Source organism: Dermacentor andersoni, chromosome 1 (genome assembly GCF_023375885.2).
Source record: "Dermacentor andersoni chromosome 1, qqDerAnde1_hic_scaffold, whole genome shotgun sequence".
NCBI classification, from domain to species: Eukaryota; Metazoa; Arthropoda; class Arachnida; order Ixodida; family Ixodidae; genus Dermacentor; species Dermacentor andersoni.
Window position 1 is genome coordinate 409915337 of NC_092814.1, and position 22243 is coordinate 409937579.

Sequence of the window (22243 nt, forward strand, 5' to 3'; positions counted from 1 at the left end):
AAGAGGGTGGAGCAGTACTGACTGCTTCCACCATGGGGGCGGGAGGCATCACTACGGGACCACTGTGCGTGGGTTCACAGGACTCCTCAGGTCTTTGTGACGACGCCCCCACCTTCGTCACATCAACATAACTACGTCGCGAAAGATATGACAGTCGCTTTCTGGCTTCAAAGAATGAGATTTTTTCTTTCACAGTTAGTGCAATTACTTTTTCTTTTTTCCAGCAAGGGTAAGACCTCGAGTAAGCGGGATGATCTCCTTTGCAGTTAACACAATGTGGTGAAGAGGTGCAATTCTCAGATTGGTGATCGTTGGAGCTGCATTTAGCACAAGTTGTTTGTCCTCGGCATGCATATGAAGCATGTCCATACCTTTGGCACTTGAAACACCGTCTGAGGTTCGGGATATATGGTCTCACATTGACTTTGACATAACCTGCATCGAGTGAGGTAAGCATTACGCTTGTTCCGAAGGTGAGTATAACATGTTTGGTGGGGATTTCTTGGTCGTTTCTGCGGATTACTATTCTTTGTACTTTAGTAACATTTTGTTCTTGGAAACCCTCCAGTAGTTCCTCATCGCTTAAACCAATAAAGTCTTCGTCAGATATTACTCCCCTGCTTGTATTAAATGTTCTGTGCGCTGAAACTGTCACTGTTGCGTCGCCAATACTGGTAAGTTCAGCGAGCTTCTCTGCTTGATCTTTATTATTCAGTTCTAGGAGGAGGTCCCCGCTAGACATATTGGAAGCTTTGTATGTAGGTCCGATTTTATCTTTCAGGCATTTGGCTACAAGGAATGGAGATAGCTTTCTTACTGGCATGTTGGTTTCGCTGTGGACTACATAGTACTTGGGGAAAGATGGAGCGTTGCTTCGAAAGGAGAATTGAAATGGTACTTCGATGCGGCATCTTTTCAGCCGCCGATCATGGACAACAGAGATTTGCGCTGCCATAGGAAAGTGTGTGTGTTCGGCAACAGCGCCGACCGCCCACCACGGAGCCCAACGAAGGGACGTGGCAGAGCTGGTATTCAAGCCTGCACGACGCCAGCCGTACGCCGTCACTATAACCAAATATGGTGTACCCAAGGTAGGATAGCCACACAAGGTTAACCCTTGCTGCCATAGAGAAAGGAAGTAAATGGAAGAGAGAATAAGACAGGAAAGATCAAAAAGTGAGAGATAAAGACGAAGATTTAAGGAGAGAGAGACAGGAAGAGGCGACTGCCGATTTCCCCCGGGTGGGTCAGTCCGGGGGTGCTGTCTACGTGAAGCAGAGGCCAAAGAGGCGTGTTGCCTCTGCCGGGGGGCCGTGAAGGTCCAAACACCCGGCATTGGCTCAACCCCCAGGATCCCCTTTTCCCCGGACACGGCTAAGCCGCGCACGGCTACACGCAGGAGGGTCCAACCCTCGTGTGCTTGGGTACGTGGTGTCGCAACACACCAAACGCCTGATGACGCAAACGCCCCTGCGGGGACAAAGAAAACGCTGCACATACGCACTACAGTTGCATGTAGCTGCGGCAGGCCATCACGGGGTGCTGCATTGAGTCCACTGGCTAAGCGCACTGTGGCTCGCAGAGGACAACCGCGTTTGGCTTATGTTTGGTGCATCATAGGCACCAAAATCGGAAGTAGCGGTGTCTGCATTAACATCCAAAATCAAACTTGAAGTGCACACCAAAGCGACGTTTAGTAGGCGGAGTGTTGTGGGCACACCCGGCTCCTCCATAGCCTTCGCAGTGCAAGGCATTGAAGAAGGAGTGGAAGTGCCACGAAGGGTATGTTTGATTGCCAATAATTTCGTTTCTGCTCAATGCACTGAAGTACTTTCTGCAGCAAAGTATTTCTAAAACATCCGATTTTACCTTCAAATGCATTACTCAACTTCTTGAAAAAGTGCTTCAGGGGGCCCCTTTAATAAATTTGTAGTGTACAGAGCACTTCCTCATGATAACAATGTCTTCTTTCAAGACATGCCATTATTTTCACAGTTTGCTGTGATCCCAACTTCAGTGTCATGCGTTTTTATAACTTCATTCAGCACAAAGTGCAAGCCAACAACACCTCTCGTGCTCGCTAGAAGAAATAACTGTTTTATACTTTTCATCATTTCACTCTAGTGAAAAATATGAAGATAATGCAGCTTCTCTATGGCAACTTTTGTGTCTTTAATTACCACGCACCAACTGCAGAGGGTGTTATCACCTGAAGGGTAAAACCTACGACCATGGAGAGTTGAAGAAACCAGAACATTATGAAGCACATTCCACTTGCAGCATAACCGCCACACTGTTGAATGGTTGTGCTCAAATGCGAGGGATCAAGCCAAAGGGAAGATGAGAAATCATTTATCGCATCTTTGGGTGGTAACTTTGATCCTCCAAATCCGAGCATACCAATTGCCGAGGCGCTCTGGGCCCAAGTAGGAAGTATTTCGAGGCAAATGAACAGTTGGCTGCTTTTTGGAGCACTGAGAGAAGGAAGCGAAAGTTGAGGGGAACTATTGGTAATGCAGCCAGTGCTGCCACCATTGCCGGCAAAAAAAAAACAGCAACTTATGATTAAGACAAACGACAAGTCAAGGTAGGTAGCACAAATATTGCCCGTGTGCACTAGTGGAAACAGCGAGAGCCACAGGAACGTGTGGGGTCACGTGACCGGAAACTGACTAGATTTCTTGGCTGCTCTGACAGCGATGCTGAGAGTGCTTCACAGCACTCTTGATTTTGAGTCAGGCGATCGGAAAGGACCATCTGAAGTAGTCGAAGCGGCCATTTTTGATCATCCGAACGAAGACTGGCCTTTTGGGAGCACTTAACAGCACTTGAAAACAACCATCTGAAGATGGCATTAGTGAAAGAACTGGAGGTGAATGTGGGGAGCAGCAGGAATGAAGGATAAAAGTGGGAGGGATGTAAAACTCTCTCTGTCTCTTTTTATTGTGACCCTGCTGACAACTATGCCTTGGTTCAAACCACTTCCAGACATGTGGCGGCATTCAAGCTGGGAGTTATTCTTCAGCAAACTTCACCTGACTTTGCCTAGTATAGTAGTTTAAAAACAAGGCACCAGCAGCTCAAAGTAGGATGACAAACTTTTCCATACTAACAGTGCTGTCTAAAGGGAAATATTTGCCATCCACCTGACAGTGGCACAAAGGACTGATCAGCCCGGGTTCGTGAATGAAGGAGGGCTTGAGGCACCCTCCATTAGACAGACGCTCCGCAGCGTGGTGGTGACGAACGATGACCGACTGCCAAGAAGCTGTGCTCGTCGGTGTTTATTGCTGTGCGGTGACCAACATTGCCTACCGAGTTTCGCAGGCCACCGAGCCTGGCGGGCCAACAAAGATTGTGCCCGAGGGGGCGTCACATGATTCTTACACCCCCTTACGCCCAGTTTGTTTGTTGACAACAAACGTCCAAGTTCAAAGTATGAGGCTCTGCCTCTGCCCTAGCTGGGTCGACGGTGCCTGCTACCCAGGCGAGTAACGGTCCGGTGGCCTCCGCCGTCGAGTACTCCGCCTGGGCGCCAGTGTTGATGGGCCGGGTGTGGCAACGCCGGGTACTGCCTGAGATAGCCTTGCTCCATCCGGAGGGTTCGCAGTGGTCGGCCTTGTCAGTGGTGCCGGACTTGACACCGGCCCAATGGGCACCGCACCACTGGCAATACTTGCCGTCGCAGAGGTGGGTGGTGCTCTGGTGGAAGCGACTGGTGCTACCGCTAGTCCTCTTGTGAGCTGGAACTCTGAAGTGGCAGTCAAGGGTGCTGGCCAGGTCCCGAGGCGAGGCCTAACATGGTCGGCATGTCTGTGCCCCGTGGCCCCATCTGGCATACGGATGAGCAGCGATGAGGCGGCAGACCAGATGAGCTGTCCGGCAGACCAGGGTGGGCCAGGACGAAAGTTCCTGGTGAAAACTGGAGCTCCCGACTCCGGCAAAGGCTCGGAACGGCACCCTCGGTCGGCAGCCAGCTTCTGCTTCAGCTGCTTCAGGAGCACTGTGGATTAGAGGTCCGGATGCAAGATGTCCAAGGGTATCTTGACCATCCGACCCAGCAGGAGCTCATAGGGGGCACGGCCAGTGACATTGTGGGGCGTGGTCCGGTACTGGAACAGTATCCGGGCAATCTGCATCCGGAAATGCCCAGTCTGGCTCTTCTTGAGCTTGTCCTTGATGGTTTGCACCACCCGCTCGGCTGCACCGTTTGAGGCAGGGTGGTACAGCGGAACCATCATCCGGCGGATTCCATTCTTCATCAGCCAGGCCAGGTACTCTGTGCTGGCGAAAGCAGGACCACTGTCGGACATGATGATGTCCGGCAACCCCTGGGCGGCGAAGACCTGTCGTAGCGCTGCAATGGTCGCGCCTGCTGATGGTGTGGCGACAGGCAGAACCTCCACCCACTTCGAAAAGGTGTCCACCACTACCAGGAAGTAATGGCCTTTGAAGGGCCCCCCAAAATCCACATGCAGGTGGGACCAGGGTCTCTGTGGGAACGGCCAGGGGGTGATTTCCACATGACGCGAGGCCCGCTGATGGTCCTGGCAGATTTGGCAGCTCTGCACTATGTGAGCGATGTCCTGGTCCAGGCCAGGCCACCAAAAATGGGACTGGGCCACCATCTTGGTCTTTTCCACGCCAGTATGACCCACATGCAGCAACTGCAGGACCCTGGACCGGTGACTTTGTGGAATCACCACCCTGGAACCCCACAGTAGGCAGCCCTGCTGCAAGCTCAGCTCGGCGGCCTTGTGGCTATAGGCCTGCTGAATGAATTCATCCCCACAGGACACTGCCTTGACCACCTGAGACAGGACTGGGTCCCGGCTGGTCGCTTGCGATACCGCAGGTCTGGAGAGTACTTCCGGGTACGCGTGCTCCAGCATGAACACTTGCTCAAGTTCTGGAACGGCATCAGGCACCTCACACAGGGGCAGGCGGCTCAGGGCGTCAGCAGGTCCCAGGTCCTTTTCCGGATGGTAAACGAGCTGGTAACTAAGCCGCCAGCCTCAAGGCCCAGCGTACCACTCGAGGCGATGCCTGCACAGGAACTGCCTTGTCAGGCCGCAGCAGCCCCAACAGCGACTTGTTGTCCGTGACCTCCTCGAACTTCTGGCCCCACAGATACTGGTGGAAGCGTTCGACACCAAGCATGAGGGCCAACCCTTCCTTGTCCAGCTGGCTGTAGCATTGCTCTGCAGCATGAAGCCGAAAAGAAGCAAACGACACAGGGTGTTCCTGGCCATCCTTGTGCCAGGACGGCTCCCAAGCCATATGGCGACGCATCTACGGTCAGAATGACAGGCTTGGCAGGATTGAAGTGTACTAGCACTGGAGCCTTGGTGATTAGCTCCTTGCTGAGCTGGAAAGCCTGGTCCTGCTCCTTCTTCCAGACCCATTGTTGACTATCTTGAAGCAGAAGATGGAGTGGCTGTAGATGCTCCGACAGGTTCGGCAGAAAACTCCTGTATAAGATGATGAGGCTGATGTAGCTCTGAAGCTTCTTGTTCTGGGGCTTAGGCGCCTTGAGCACAGCATCAACTTTGCGGGGAGCCGGGGCTAGACCAGCCTGGGAAATGACGTCCCAAGCACTCAACACTGGGGGCAAGGAAAATGCACTTTTCTAGCTTGAGCTTGAGGCCGGCGTCCTGCAGTCGTGCCAGGACGTTGTACAGGTTTTGCAGGTTGTCTCCGTCATCCCTGCCAGTAACCAGGATGTCATCTAAGTACACCACCACGAGCCTCATGCCCCTGAAGAGGTGGTCCATCAACCTCTGAAATATGGCTGGGGCTGAGGCCACGCCAAACGGTAAGCGCATGTACTGGAAGAGCCCCAAAGTTGTCGATATTGTGACATACTTCTGGGAGGCATCCTGGAGCACCAGCTGCTGGTAAGCATCTCTGAGGTCGGGCTTGGCAAACTTCTGTCCACCGGATAACGCTGACCAGAGATCTTCAATTCAGCGCAGCAGGTACTTCTTGACGGTAGTGACGGGGTTGATAGTAACCTTGAAAACCCCGCAGATCCTGACACTGCCGTCTCGCTTGAGGACTGGTACGATGGGAGCAACCCATTCAGAAGTCTTGACGGGCACCAGGATGCTCTCTCGCTGTAACCGTTGCAGCTCCTGGGTGACCCCGTCCTTTAGAACAAACGGCAGTGGGCGAGGCTTGAAAAACATGGCTGGGCTCCCTCAGGTACATAGATGCCAGCCGACTTGCCAGCAAATGTGCCCACCCCTAGCTGGAACAGGGACTTGAACTTGGTCGGGAGGCTGGGGACATCTTTCAACGCATGCAGGCTGGCTTCCTGGTACTCTGGCAGACAAACGCCCAGTGCATGAATCCAGTTTCGGCCCACCAGCGTCGGCGACGACCCCTTGGTTAAGTAAAGGGGAAGGGTTGCCTCACTGTCGCCAATGCGAACGCTGACCTGTGCCTGACCCTGGACCTGGGAGAGATGCCCGGAGTAGTTGCTCAGCATCACGCCCAAAGCCTCGACGGACACGCCGGGGACGGTACGCTTGAACAGTTTCCCGGCCATTACCGACACGCTGGCCCGTGTCCAGCTCCACGGAAATGGGGTGCCGGCAGATTTCGACGATCAGCATATATGGCGGCACAGACGACAGTACAAGGCCTGTGCGCCACATGTCGAAAATTGGCGGGTCCTCGGCCATGACGTGGAGCCTGCCCACGGAATAACTCGACCCTGCTGCCGCATGCCCCCGCCGCGTACCTTGCGATGGCTACCCTAGCAGTGGGCTTGTGTGGTACCTGGGCTTGAACCAGGCTGCTGCTGCTGCTCGTCCTCCTGCTTCTGCATACACGTGCCAGGTGCCCAGTTTTCTCGCACGTGAAGCATTGTGCTTGAGAGAATTGGCACTGTGAGGTGGAGTGGGCACCACCACAGCGACCGCAGGTACAGCCCTTTGTCATCAACGTGTTGACCGCCGCTTCCACCGACGGTGAGGCAGTCGCACAGGCGATCTCGCCGGCGTCCTTGGCAGCAGCTTCCATTGCCAGCGCTGCCTTCACGGCGTCGTACAGCGAGGGGTCAGGAAGCTCCAGGAGTCGCGTCTGCATGGCGGTGTTGTTGATGATGCAGACGAAACGATCCCGGAGCAGCGAGTCCAGCTGGTCCCCGAAAACGCAGGCACTCGCTAACCCTCGTAGCGCAGCAACGAACTGCCCGAGGGTCTCTCCTTCCCGGTGGCTCCGGTTGTTGAAGCGGAAACGCTCCATTAGTGTGGACGGTGCCGGGTTAAAATGCGAGCGCAGTAAGGCGAGCAGCTCACCCGGGGTCTTAACGTGCGGCGTGGCTGGCTTGAGAAGGTCGAGCAGGTGACTGAAGACGGGGGTCCCGCAGCTAGTCAGGAAAATGTGCCGCTGTTTGGCCTCGGGTGTATCGTTTGCCCGGAAGAACACGTGGATTTGTTCCACGTAAATTGGCCAGGCAGACCCATCTCCCTCGAACGGCTCGAGCCTTCCGTACAGCGGCATGGCTGCAGCAGCAACGGGGGGCGGTGTTTCGCCGCTCACGGTGGCATGGAACGATCCGTGGGTACTCGTCGGCAGTGTCACGATCCGCCTGGGTTCGTGAACGCGGGAGTGCTCGAGGCACCCTCCGTCTGACAGACGCTCCGCAGTGTGGTGGTGATGAACGGACTGACCGCCGAGCAGCTGTGCTCGTCGGTGTTTATTGCGGTGCAGTGACCAATGTTACCTACCGAGCCTGGCGGGCCACTGAGCCTGGTGGGCCAACGAAGATTGTGCCCGAGGGGGCGTCACATGCTTGTTACACTGTCTAAAGAAGCTTCAGATGTCTGAAGGCTCATGTGTGCCGCTGTCGCATCATAACAAGCAGCACAGAGAACAGGGTAAAGCAGACGTCAGAATTGGGAGACAGGGGCAGATGTGGCTGGCTTGTAAACAAGGACTTTAGATGTGGCAAAAGCAAATGCAAGTAAAAAGAGAAGCATCCTGTTTGTATCCTCAATAAACTCTTCTAGAATGACACATAGTGTGTTCTTGTTTTGGTGACAGCCCTTCCAGTGACCCCTTAAGGGAGTACTGACATAAAAATTTGGTATCTTGCTTTCTTTTTGCTTTGTTAGATATCTTGAACCACAGCAGAATGCATCAATTCCTCAAATGCACACCAAATCATGAATTATATTTTCCTCCAATGTGAGAATTCAAAACATGTGCCAAATGGAGCACCCCTTTTTGGAACAGAATGTGTTAACAGGGGTTCCTTTAGATGTTAAAAAAACAAAAAACAAAAAAAACAGAGGTAGTGATCACGTGGTATCGGAAACATCTGATACGCACATCAATCAGTGTAGTGCAGTGGCCACAAGCCACACAAAAATCATATTGCCAAAAGCTAGACACACACCACTCTGGATATTCTTTTCTCTCTCACTCTACGTTTCTCCACCTTTAATCAAATGAACTTGGTCCTCTGCTGCTACTTTTCTCAGAAGGCACAGTGCCCTTTTCAGCTTCTTTCCTCTATTGTCTTGTTTTGCAACCCAATAGCATGTTTCACTTCAACATGTCATCTAATTCTTTCAGCAAAACAATCATAATGCAGCTTGAACCACTGCATTGACAGTAATATTGCACGGCTACGTACTACCCACTGATATTTTGTGACATGAATCTTAGACACACCCTACACCAAGATGCAGTGCTACATTTGGCATGTATTTTGAATTGGTTGCATTAAAAAGGATGGTATAATTCATAGAAGTAGCTGCGTGGGTTGGTTGGTGAAACATTGCTTCATCGAGGAAAAGCCTTACTTAGCACATAATTCATACGGAAGGAAGGAAGGCGACAGGTAAGAGCACTCTGCCCTGTCCCCTTCTTTCCTTCCATGTGAATTGTGCGCTAAATAAGGCTTTTCGTTGACAAAAGTGTAATTCATAATTTATTGCATGTTCAAGGTATCAAGGCCTCATACCATGATCGTGGAGTTGGTAGCTATCTAGTAAAGCATGAAAGTGTAAAATAAATTTTGTCAAGTGCTCTTCCCACATTAACATTTTGGAAATAGTAGTAGTAGTAGTAGTAGTAGTAGTAGATTTTAGGTCTACTTAAACAGGATGAATGTCTCTCCCACCGATCTCCAGCTACACAGTCTTGTGTCAGATGACTTCATCCCAGGCCTACAAATTTCTTAATCTCGCCTCTCTCATTTTCTGCCACCTTCGAGTGTCTCCCTTTCTTTGGCACCCATTCTGTTACTCTAATACACCGCTGGCTATCTGCTACTATACGCATTAAATGATCTGCCAACTCTATTTCTCCCTCTTAATCTCAATTGGAATATCTGCTACCTACATTTGCTCTCTAATCAATATTGTCATTTTGCTATAATTTTCATGTTATGCCTATCATATTCCAGTAACAAGTTCCCATTCGATATTCAAGCTGCTGTATACTGGCCACTATCGGCAGGCAACACTGATGCAGTCATGCATTCATGACTACAATATCCTGAGTGTATTCAGAATTAGGACTGACAGCTTTTGTCACAAATCAGTTCTGTGGAAATTCGCAAGGTGGAGGAAGGTTCACAAAAGAGAATTGTCATTCACCTGTGAGTAGTAAGAAACTTTCTGAGATTCCTCGACAGATTTCCTTTGTAGCTTCATACCATTCTAAGGTGGATGGCAACCATTCCCTTCCATTTACAGCTTTTAATGGTGCAAGGGCATTGTTTGTAAATATTTGTTGGTTGTTTCAGATTAGGCTTTATCCATAAAAGCCCCTCCCTTCCCCCCCCCCCCCCCCGCACACACACACACACTGGATGTTACTGTGAGACTGAGACATATTGAAACATAGCCATAGTGAAATAAAAGGACTTTTTTATTTCTTATTTTCAGCAAAAACCGGTGGCTCTTAGGCATTTGACTACCAGACTGTGCCAGGTCTTTAACTGCCTTTTGTCACCTGCCTCTCACCATTTATCACATGCAGCAATAAATGCTATCTTAAGAACATGTTCCTCTGGGTGGGCAGTGCAACCCGGACGAAGGATGAGAGGAAGTACACAATACGAGCGCAGACTAACAACTGGTTTATTATTTCAAACAACGGACTATAATATACAGAAAATGTAAACACATGTAAAGTGACGTTTACAAGGGTGTTAGCCTATTTTTCCCTTAAAAAAATCAGTTTCTTTATCCTGCAGAGTGATAGAAGTCTGGCTGATGCATGCGCCTGAGTTCACATGCATGAAGTAGGCCTCTACAATCTCGTGGTTAATTTGATTTATATTTTTATACAGTATTTCCGTTTGTTCAAACATGGGTTTACATGAGCAAACTCGACAATGCGCGGCCAGATTAGAACCTGTTTCATTCCTGATCGCACCTTGGTGCTCCCTAAGGCGGATGTTAAGGCAGCGTCCCGTCTGCCCAAAGTACATTTTGCCGCATGAAAGTGGAATAACGTAGACCATTTCCATCGAGCATGCCACAAGCTGCCCCGAGTGTTTGACGCGGCATGTAGCTTTGGACGCCTGTTTAGGTCTATTGACAAGATTGCAAATCTTGTTTAAGGAGTTCTTTGCTGAAAAGACTACTTGAACACCATATTTCATGCATGTCTTTTTTAATCTATGCCCCATCAGGTGTACATACGGGATGACTGCGTACTTTTTAACTTTTTCTATCTGTGTTTGGGGTGCTTCCCCTTTTTTTATTTTCTTCACTAGCCCTTCACATATTGACACAATAATAGATTTAGGCAAACCGGCTTTCTCTAGACGATTGAGTTGTTGCAAAAAGCTCAGATTGCTGAGGTGGTGGCATGACTTTCTAAGTGCGGAACCCAAACACGTCACAGCAATTCCTCTTTTCACTCGTTTTGAGTGTGCCGAGGCGTAGTTTAGAATTGGTTTGCTTGTCCTGGGGTTATACTGCCAACAAATATGTTGCACTGTTAATCTTAACTGCAAATCCAAAAACTGAATTTCATTATTACTGGGCAATTCACGAGTAAATTTGAGACCCATTCCTTCTTTATCAAAGGCTGCGAAAATAACTCAAATATCTTTGGAACTGTTTTGAGAGCAGATAACTACCAGGTAGTCGTCAACAAACCTGAAGCACTCGATGTTCCTGCCAAGGAACATCGATCTGACTTTGGGCAGACGGCACGCTGCTTTAACATCCGTTTTAGGGAGCACCAAGGTGAGATCAGGAATGAAACAGGTTCTAATCTGGCCGCGCATTGTAGAGTTTGCTCATGCAAACACATGTTCGAACAAACGGAAATACTGTATAAAAATATGAATAAAATTAACCGCGAGATTGTAGAGGCCTACTTCGTGCATGTGAACTCAGGCACATGCGTCAGCCAGACTTCTATCACTCTGCAGGATAAAGAAAGTGATTTTGTGAATGGCAAGATAGGCTAACACCCTTGTAAACGTCACTTTACATGTGTTTACATTTTCTGTATATTATAGTCCGTTGCTTGAAATAATAAACCAGTTAGTCTGCGCTCGTATTGTGTACTTCCTCTCATCCTTCGTCCGGGTTGTGCCGCCCACCCATAGAACATGTTCAGTCACCAACTCGCCCAGCTTGCCGTGTTAATTTCTATCTTAAGAATAACAATGCTAATATACCGTATTTACTCGAATCTAGGCTGACCCCGATTCTAAGCCGACCCCCTAAAGTCCAAAGCAAACATAAATATATATTGAAAGGGGGTTTATTGCAGCTCGTACGCGGGATCGCAAGTGGCTCTTGATCGCGAGCCCTAGCTGTTCGCATCAGCAGCCCGAGCTCAGGTCTCGCGCTGCAGCGGTGGCAGTCCGCACAGCGCCACATGCATGTTACCCACTACAATTGCCCCCGCGGCGAAGAGGAGCCATCCTGGCGACCTAAGGTGAGGACAGGATAAGGGGGTCGTGGTACGGCTTCAGGCGACTGACGAGAACTGTCTCACGGCTACGGCGGCGTTTGTCCGAAGATGGCGTCACCGGTTCGACCACATAATTGACCGGCGATGTACACGCGACGATCCGGTACGGACCCTGATGTTTCGGAGCAAGCTTTGGGCTAAGGCCTGGAGATTGGAAGGGCAGCTGAAGCCAGACATGAGAGTCCACGGTGAAGGACTGTGTGGGCTGCCCGTTGTCGTGGCGATCTTTGTGGATTCCTTGGGTATCCGACGTGAACGAGCGAGCCAGTTGGCGACACCCTTCAGCATGGCGAGCAACTTCGGAAAGAGGGGTGAATTCAGAGGCATCCAGATGATATGGTAGCATGGTGTCGAGGGTAGTGGATGGTTCACGTCCATAAAGAAGGAAAAATGGGGAGAAGCCTGTGGTAGCCTGAACGGCGGTATTATACGCGTACGTCACAAAAGGGAGGACATCGTCCCAACTGGAATGATCAGATGCAACATACATGGTGAGCATGTCACCAAGAGTGCGGTTGAACCGTTCCGTTAGACCGTTAGTCTGTGGGTGATACGCCGTAGTGGTGCGGTGAATAGTGCGGCAAGTGGCGCGTAGCTCATTAATAACTTCGGACAAGAAGACACGGCCTCGGTCGCTGAGCAGTTCTTGCAGTGCGCCATGCCGTAAGATGAAATGCCGTAACATGAATGCGGCGACGTCGCGAGCAGCAGCCGAAGCAAGTGCAGCAGTTTCGGCATATCTTGTGAGGTGGTCTACTGCGACAATTATCCAACGATTTCCTTTAGCAGTGGATGGAAGAGGCCCATAAAGGTCAATGCCAATCAGATCAAAAGGACGTGCAGGACACGGTAAAGGTTGCAGAGGACCTGTCGTATCAGGAGATGTCTTGCGTCGCTGACAGGCTACACATGACCGAATGTATTTGCGGACATAAGAATACATGCCGCGCCAGTAGTAGCGCTGGCGGAGCCGCTCGTAGGTTTTCAGGACGCCAGCATGAGCTTGTTGTGGGTCGGCGTGGAAATACGTGCATATGTCGGAGCGCAAAAGGCGAGGGATGACTAGCAGCCATTTGCGACCGTCCGGCTGATAGTTTCGGCGGTACAAGATGGCGTCCCGTAGCACGAAATGGGTGGCTTGGCAACGAAGGGCTCGAGGGCATGTAGCCGTCGAAGAACTGTGAAGAATGTCAATGAGAGACACAATCCACGGATCTTTCCTCTGTTCAGACGGCATGTCAGTAACAGCAAGTGTAGCAACCAGGCACTCTATGGGTGAGGGTGGCGTTTCGTCGGATCGCATGGGCGATCGGGAGAGTGCATTGGCATCAGAATGTTGGCGCCCGGATTGATAGATGACGCGAATGTCAAATTCTTGGAGCCGAAGAGCCCAACGTCCAAGACGGCCTGACAGGTCTTTCAGTGACGCAAGCCAGCAGAGCGCGTGGTGGTCTGTCACAACATCGAACGGATGGCCATACAAGTAAGGGCGAAATTTGTTTAACGCCCAAACTATAGCCAAACATTCTTTTTCTGTGATGGAATAATTGGTTTCTGCCTTCGTAAGGGCACGACTCGCATATGCAACCACATATTACAGAAAGCCAGGCTTGCGTTGCGCAAGGACGGCTCCAAGACCAACGCCACTGGCGTCCGTATGAACTTCGGTCGGTGCAGTCGGGTCATAGTGGCGTAGAACAGGCGGTGAGGTAAGCAGACGACGCAAAGTGGTGAAGGCTTGGTCACATGCCGGAGTCCAATCGCGAAGGTCACCTGGGCCAGCCAGGAGCTTCGTCAGGGCAGCGATGATGCAGGCAAAATTGCGCACAAAGCGTTGAAAATAAGAGCAAAGGCCAATAAAACTTCGGAGCTCTTTCAGTGTAATCAGCCGCGGAAATTCTGCGACAGCACGAAGTTTCTCAGGGTCGGGAAGGACGCCGTCTTTGGAAATGACATGGCCAAGTATGGTCAGCTGGCGGGCGCCGAAGCGGCACTTTTTCAAGCTAAGTTGAAGGCCGGCGGTGGCAAGGCAAGTAAGGACTTCGCGTAGACCAGAGAGGTGAGTGGTGAAATCAGGGGAGAAAACTACCACGTCGTCTAAATAACACAAGCACGTCTTCCATTTGAGGCCTCGTAGAATATTGTCTATCATCCTTTCGAATGTCGCGGGTGCACTGCAGAGGCCGAATGGCATTACTGTAAACTCATACAGGCCATCAGGCGTAATGAAAGCTGTCTTCGAGCGGTCGGATTCATCCACTGGCACTTGCCAATGGATCCAATGGATCCAATGGCACTTGCCAATAGCCCGATCGCAAGTCCAAAGAAAAGAATTCGGCACCATGAAGACAATCCAGGGCATCATCTATGCGCAGTAGAGGATAGACATCTTTTCGTGTAATCTTGTTGAGGCGACGATAGTCCACACAGAAACGAATCGAGCCATCTTTTTTCTTAATGAGTACTACAGGAGACGACCAAGGGCTGCAGGATGGCTTAATAACACCACTTAATTTCAAGCATGTCTTCAACTTGCTCGGCGATGACACGACGCTCGGTGGATGACACGCGGTACGGACGCTGGCGTAATGGTGCGTGATGTCCCGTATCAATGTGGTGAGAGACAGTACTTGTGCGGCCTAATGATGCTTGGTTCCAGTCAAAAGAGGCGTGAAAATCATTTAAAAGAGTAATTAGTCGCTCACGTTGTGTCGGCTCGAGGTCATCGGCAATGGAGCGACAAAAAACATCCTGTGGTACTCTGTTAGATGGCACATGGGGTGTCAGTGCTGTTACGTTGGCAGTATCTACGTCGTCGGCCATAGGGAAATTCCCAATAGCGTCAGCGTCCACAGACTCGACGGTACCAATAGTCTCGCCACAGTGCAAAGCCAAAGTGTACGAATTTGGGTTTGAAATCAGTATTTCTGCAGCACCATGGTGAACCGTGAGGAGGGCGAAAAGCAACAATATAGGCTGGCGGCGAATGAAGACGGCAGCGGGTGTAAACATGACCGTCGCTTCGGCAAGTGATGCGCATGAAAGAGGGACAAATGCAGCACTGTGAGGAGGAAGGTCAGTATCTGAAGCTACACAGATCCTGCTAAGATCCTGAACTTGAAAGTCGTGAGATGGCAAATCGCACAGAACGGAGAACTGAACCTCAGCACGTGCACAGTCAACGACGGCATGATGGCGCGACAGAAAATCCCAACCGAGAATGACATCGTGGGAGCAACAAGTTAACACAAAGAAATCAATCGAATACAATATGTCTCGAATCAGCACCCTGGCAGTACACATAGCGACTGGCTGTACTTGTTGCGCACTGGCTGTTCTAAGCAATGGAACCGAAGGCTTCATGGTCACTTTCCGCAATGCATGACAAAGCTTCTCACTAATCACGGATACAGCAGCACCTGTATCGACGAGCGCAAGGGATTTGATGCCATCAACGGACACTTCAATAACGTTAGCAGGGGAAAAACAAGGACTTTGATGTTCCGACGATGACGCAGTTCGTGCCTCAGGAACTGCGGAAATCAGTTTTCCGCCTCAGTAGTACTGGCACTGAGTCTACGACGCATGGGTGAGAGTGAGCGCCGACGAGGGGAAGGCGAGCGACGAGTGCCGTAGAGCTGTGACTGTGGTGCCGGTATGTCATTAGCAGCGTAGACTTTTGGTGGTGGTCGTGAAGGCATACGGAAAGGTCGGAAGTCGGAGCTGGGTCGTCGCGGGGTGCCCACGAAGGCCGGCAAGCGCCGGTGGAAGAAGTGCACTACATGACCCGGGGTACCGCAGGCATAGCATATTGGGCGCTTGTCAGCAGTGTGCCAAGGATTTGGACCCTGCTGCTGTGCACTGAAAAAGGGATCCGCCGGCTGGCGAGGCGAAGGCGGAGGAGAGAACACCGGTGGGCGAGGTGCTGAAGGCGGAGGAGAGAACCCCTGTAGCATACGTCAAAGGCGCGGCCACGGGAGCCGGCTGACACGGAGGCGGAAGAGCTTCGGTCACTTGCTCTTGAATTATCTGTCGGAGCGCTGGAGCCAAACATTGAGAAGGCTTCCCCGTGATCGGCAAAATCGAGAGCTGTCATGCGACCTCCTCGCGCACAAATTCTTTTATTTGCATCAGCAAAGTTGTGTGGTTGTCGCCAATAATTAATGCGGCTAACGAATCTTCCGTAGGCGGTGGGCGCCGAGCTAAGATGCGTTGTTTCCGTAGCTCGTCAAAACTTTGGCACAAATTGATAACTTCGGCCACGGTACGCGGATCCTTCGCTAACAACATCTGAAAGGCGTCCTCATCAATGCCTTTCATAATGTGTTTTATCTTGTCCTGTTCTGACATTGACGGATTCACGCGCTTACGCAGGTCAATGACATCTTCGATGTAACTTGTGAAAGTTTCACCGTGATGTTGCGCACGCCCCCGTAAGCGTTGTTCTGCGCGAAGCTTGCGCACAGCGGGGCGCCCGAACACTTCTGCGAAACTTATTTTGAATGTGCTCCATGTTGCGAAATCGTGTTCGTGGTTTCGGAACCAGGGGTTCGCGACGCCGGTTAATTAATAATGAATGCGGCTAACGAATCTTCCGTAGGCGGTGGGCGCCGAGCTAAGATGCATTGTTTCCGTAGCTCGTCAAAACTTTGGCACGAATTGATAACTTCAGCCACGGTACGCGGATCCTTCGCTAACAACATCTGAAAGGCGTCCTCATCAATGCCTTTCATAATGTGTTTTATCTTGTCCTGTTCAAAACAGCACGTTGTGGAACTTGGTGACGTCGTCCCACTTGTTATGCTGGCTCACCCGTTCGTAAGGTGACAACCAATCCTCCACGTCATGATCATCGGTGCCGCTAATGATGGCAGGATCACGCTGGCGCAACACACCGGAAACGATGACCGCCAGAGGCTGTGGTGCATCTTCCTGGGTGGTTTCGTCAGGCATGGTCGCAGCAGTCGGTAGCGTCCGGCTTCGGAGTACCAGTTTCCGAGGTTTACCCCACAGCTCCACCAAATGAAAGGGGGTTTATTGCAGCTCGTACGCGGGATCGCAAGTGGCTCTTGATCGTGAGTCCTAGCTGTTCGCATCAGCATCCCGAGCTCGGGTCTCGTGCCGCAGCGGTGGCAGTCCACACAGCGCCACATGCATGTTACCCACTACAATATATATATTACCTCGAATGTAGGCCGAACAAAAAAAGAGAGGACAGCGTTCACAAAATACAAACAGCATTTAGTGAATCTGAACGTGCAGAGCTCGTCGTCGTCGCTGTGTTCCTTGTCACTGTCACCTTCAAACAGTGCACTATCTTCGGTACCGTCAAGCTCATTAGATATGCTGCACTTTTTAAAGGCGCGCACGATCAAAGTACCTGGGATGTCATCCCACGCTGCAGCTACCCAGCCCGCCAGCTGCGACAGCAATGCACGTTTGGTGAGGCCCGTTGCCATTAATTAGCATGCGGTCTTCATCAGTCAACCAGTCCGTGTAATATTTCCGCAGACGATCCTTGAAAGGTTTGATGCAGACATCAAGTGGCTGCAACTGGCCCGTCATGCCAGCCGGTATGACAGCGAGGTCCGTGTTCGCTTGGGCGAGCGCAGCCTTCACGTTGTCGGTCAAGTGCCCACGGTAAGTAGACGACAAGGAGCGAGTTCTTTGTCAAAAAGGCTCCTGGACGCTGTCGCCACACAATCTTAACCCACTCTTCCACCATTAGTAAAGGCAAGGCGCAGAAGACCAGGACTCAAGATGAAACACAAACGACAGAACCGGCACCTACTTTTTTAGAAGGTTTCATTTAGGCCTCATGTTAGAGTGATTTCATTTGGTTTTTTTCTGTCTGTCTTCCTTTTATTTAAATAATTTTTATTTTGTTGACGATTTTCTAGTGGCTCTTAAGCTTTTGTTGCATTTTTTTCTCTTCTCTTTTTTTTTTACGCAGACACTGTTCTTTAGACCCTTTATCGTTCAACTGTTCTGTCTATTTCATTGTTTGTCACGTGGTTCGTTTCTCGCGCAGTCACACATTTTATCAATTTTTTAGGTGAGTGACTATTAGAGATTTTAGTTTTGACACAGACGCTGTACTTAGACGCCTTTATTCGTGTTTTTTCCGTGTTATTCGTTGGTCATTATTCCCATAGTCGTGCAGGTTTTATCACTGACTGGGCCTTAGGCGTTTGAAGTGTGTTATGTTATGGATAGTTTGATAGTGAAGCGTAGACGGTACTTTTTATGTCCTGTTTTGTCTCCCCGTTGGCTTGGAAAAAACTATGCTCAATGAATTGCTTCCAGTGCTGCTCCATGTGTGGTTCTTGTTTGCTCATTTGATATTTTGTGCCAGATATGATTCCTGAGTGGTCGATAGATTGCTGTATTTTACTTCTAAAGTTTCGTGTGTGATTCGGCTTGATTAACCTACAGGCTTGTTGCGGAAATAAACTTAGTTTGGCGCCGGTCCTGTCGTTTGTGTTTCATCTTTTGTCCAGGTCTTCCGTGCCTTGCCTTTACTAATTCAAGCATGAACCAACTAGCCCAAGCAAGAGTTTTACTCTTCCACCATCGCACCCGTCATCCACCCGTTCTCATTTCCCCGCACAATGACATTTCTTGGGACAGTTTCTCGAGCAGGCAGTGTCTTCCTTTTAAATATCATATAAGGAGGGAGTTTATGTCCATCAGCTGTGCAGCACAGCATCACAGTTGCGCGCTGCTTCTCGTAGCCCACAGAGCGCACCTTCACCTCCTTGGCACCCTTTTCAGGTACGGTGTATGCCATTGGCATATCAAAATACACAGCTGTCTGGTCGGCGTTGCCGATTACGCAGCACGCAGCGCTGAAAAGCTATCAGCTTTTCTTCGAAATCGCTTAGTAGCTTCTGGGTGATTGAAGTGCGGCGTCGGAGGCTGAAGCCGAAGCGCTTCATGAATTTCTGAAGCCAGCCCCGGCTGACTTTGAAATCCTTTGGTGTTGGCCTTGCTCCCTCGAAAGTTCCCTAGCTTTCGCTTGGAGCACTTCTGTTGTCACTGGAAGGGCAGCTGCTCTCTACGTCCGAACAAAGTCAGCCAAAACTGTCTCCACTTCATGGTGATGGCCTTTCTTTGGTCTGCTAAATGCCATCCTCGTTGCGGTGCACGCAAAAAGCTGCTGTCGTTGTCCCCTCCAACGACGGATGTTTTTCGCGTCGACGCCGAAGTCCCACCCGAAGTCCCAACCAGGTTCGACGATGCCTCTGCGGCTATCATAACTTTTCGCTTGAAAGCGGCGCTGTAGCGGCATCTCCTGCTTGGTGCCATCGCGATAACACCACGCCGCATACCGATACAGCCGACACGACACAGGTCAAAATGGTGACCTCGCTTGTGTACGGTTGGCTACTGGCATGGCTAGTAGTGGCTGCGATACTGACTTTTCTAGATGGCGCTAGCTATGCACCATATTTAGCAGTTTCAATGAAAAACTGGCAAATTTTTTAATATCCTCGAATCTAAGCCGACCCTAGAGTTTGAAATATGGTTATTTGAAAAAAACTATAGGCCTAGATTGGAATAAATAGAGTAGGTTGTATTGATAAACAGTGGTGATAGCAGCCAGTTGTTCTTGTTTTGTGACAAGCTTGTGAGCTCCATTTATTGGGCATATGGTTGACAGTGGTACATTGCAGGACCAGAACCATTAAAGATTCATCTCTAGGGTACTTTTTTGGGGGCCTGTCCTACGTCTATACATGAAGAAAAAAAAAGGTATGCAAGAGTTAACTTGTTTCTAATAAACGCATTAAACATTTTCAAGCATGCTCTGTAATATTTTAGGTAGTTCAATATTTAAAAATTTTTGTAATTGATTTTGGTTGATAAGAGAATAAGCAGATGATAATAAATAAGAGCTGATTCAACTCATAATTTGAGTGGATCCATTACATAACATATATATTCATGGTGTAAAAAGCAGCTTGAAAATTGGGAGACAGACACAAGAGATGATTGAATAACACAAGCGCTAATTGTCAACTGATTCTTGACAGTGTTTTGCAATAGAGTTTGGCAATAGTTTGTTCGGCAGACAAGACCGGGGTTGTTGGAGAAGTATGGGAGAGGCCTTTGCCCTGCAGTGGGCATAACCAGGCTGATGATGATGATGTTTGGCAGGCAACATGGGGGACATTTTTTGTTTAACTGTCACTGGTGCATGGCCACTTGTCCCTTGAACATTTTCTATGTCTTTGCATTTCTTCAATAAACCAGTTGATTGTCAGCGTTTGTGTTGTTCAGTCTCTTCTTGCATCTGCGTCCTAATTTTCGCAATGTAATGACAATATTAGCATTTCTTGCGAACCTGACCCACTTTCCGGGTTTTCCGTTTGTACCTAACCTCTTTCACCCAATGATCCAAGTTGTGTATAGCTAGGGCCACCTGGTATGTGCTGGTGTCTTGCGAAGCCGACAACATAGGAGGTGGCCGTATAGACAGCTTGATGCTGGCTGCTGTTGGACCTAGTAGACAATTTGGGCAACTGGGTATGTGCCCGACTTCAACACCATGAATGTGATGTGCCCGTTCTTGGCCAAACCCCAGAATGGAAGTGCCAAGGTGTGTGTTGCCCTAAATGCACTAAAGTGATAGCACAATGGACACCTCCGCTTTGAGCACGGCCGCTTGACTGAGAGCCACTGCAACAGTGCTGCAGCCAGGATAGTGGGAACACGATGGAGTTTCAAATGGGGTGCAGCCACTACCACAAGATATGCTGTGCTATTGTATGGCAGCGAGACTGCCACTTTGTGTGTCTGTGGTGGCAATACAGTGTGTCACTACATTGCTTTAACGCAAGTCACATTAACCTTCACCATGAGATGGGTCCTGCTGGATTTTCTTTTTTCACCATGGATTCATACCAACTTGCTCAGGTGTCAGTCGTTCTGATTATACTCCTGCGTAACGTGAACCTACAGAACGTGGCGTTGGTTTCAGCAGCCTACAACATACAAATAAACACTTTGTACAAGCTATGTGAAGCAGTTTAAAGTTGAACGCCTTTACAACGAATGCCTCTACAGCAAAATGACCTGTATAATGAAAGACTGACCATGTCCAGGCTGAATTCCTATGTTTCATATGCATTGTGAATGGCTCTACAATGAAGACAACTACAATGAATTTGCTGTACAACGAAAGGATTCGGTGTTCCCGGTGGATGATTTGTTGCTTTACAATGAACGTCACGTAGCAGTTCCACCACTGCTCTCTGCGTTAGTCATCGAGACATGCTATGTGCCACTGCTAACAGCAGCACTAGCTATGCACTTGACAAGCTGATGTCAGAGGTCTTGCTGCCCTGCTTCAGGAATTGCTCGACTCATACACTGCTTGTTGTAAAGTACCGGTGGGTGTGATGGCTGGCGAATACATCGCATTTGATGATGACGTCATGATGATGTCATATGACATCATTTGATGATGACATCATAACTGATGACCGACAACATCTCAAAGTCATCTAGGCTGGAAAGGATGTGAACGTTTACAAAGGCAACAGTGATAATCTTGTAAATGAACCATAAATTTTGATGGAACAGCAGTCAATAACATTATCGAATCATTCGCAGCATTACCTGTGTAGCTCCTGTCTTTTGCCACTGAACATGCTGTGAACCTCGATGCAAATAGGTTGGCTGCGCTTGCACATTCTGTCAAATTAATTGTGCACAAAAAATTAGCGACCTATTTCACTAACTCTCTTGAATTCATGCTGGGTAAAGGTTTTCTTTTATTTAATATACTGTTGTGTCTCAAAATGGCAACGAACATTCCTTAGGTGCTTCCCACAAAGCAGACCCTTCATTAGCACCGGCCCAGATCGCGATGGGGCCTGACATAAACTATCACATGCAAACAAAATGAGCTAACTTCAAGACGACAACAACCACTGCCCTCTGTGGATGCGGTAATTACCGCGACGACCAGTCTCTGACCCCAACAACCTGATTGTCACCGAGAGCCCACTAAATGATGCAAGGGGCCAATGCCAAGCACTTTCATGGGAACTGCGTCGACTTGGGTTTCCCAAATTGCCACGCGGTTACCTCATATGCGGGGGCGATCTTGCAATATTAGAGGCAGAGTCTGGCGGAACAATGTGATGTCATGAGAAGGATTTTGCAAACAATTCGACGATTATGACTGGCCGAGACACATTCAGATTCCCTATTCTAGCCACCTAGGAAAGACGACTGCTTCAAAAGCGGATACCTTTAGTGCAGTGGGTGTGTTCTG

At 49.6% G+C, this 22243-nt stretch overlaps 1 protein-coding gene across 7 annotated transcripts in view; it reads right to left on the minus strand.

Annotated features, from left to right (window-relative positions):
* The window catches only part of Rel (nuclear factor NF-kappa-B family member relish), a 417698-nt gene that overhangs the window by 101810 nt on the left and 293645 nt on the right, over positions 1 to 22243 (minus strand). The gene's annotated exons all lie outside the window — the stretch shown is intronic.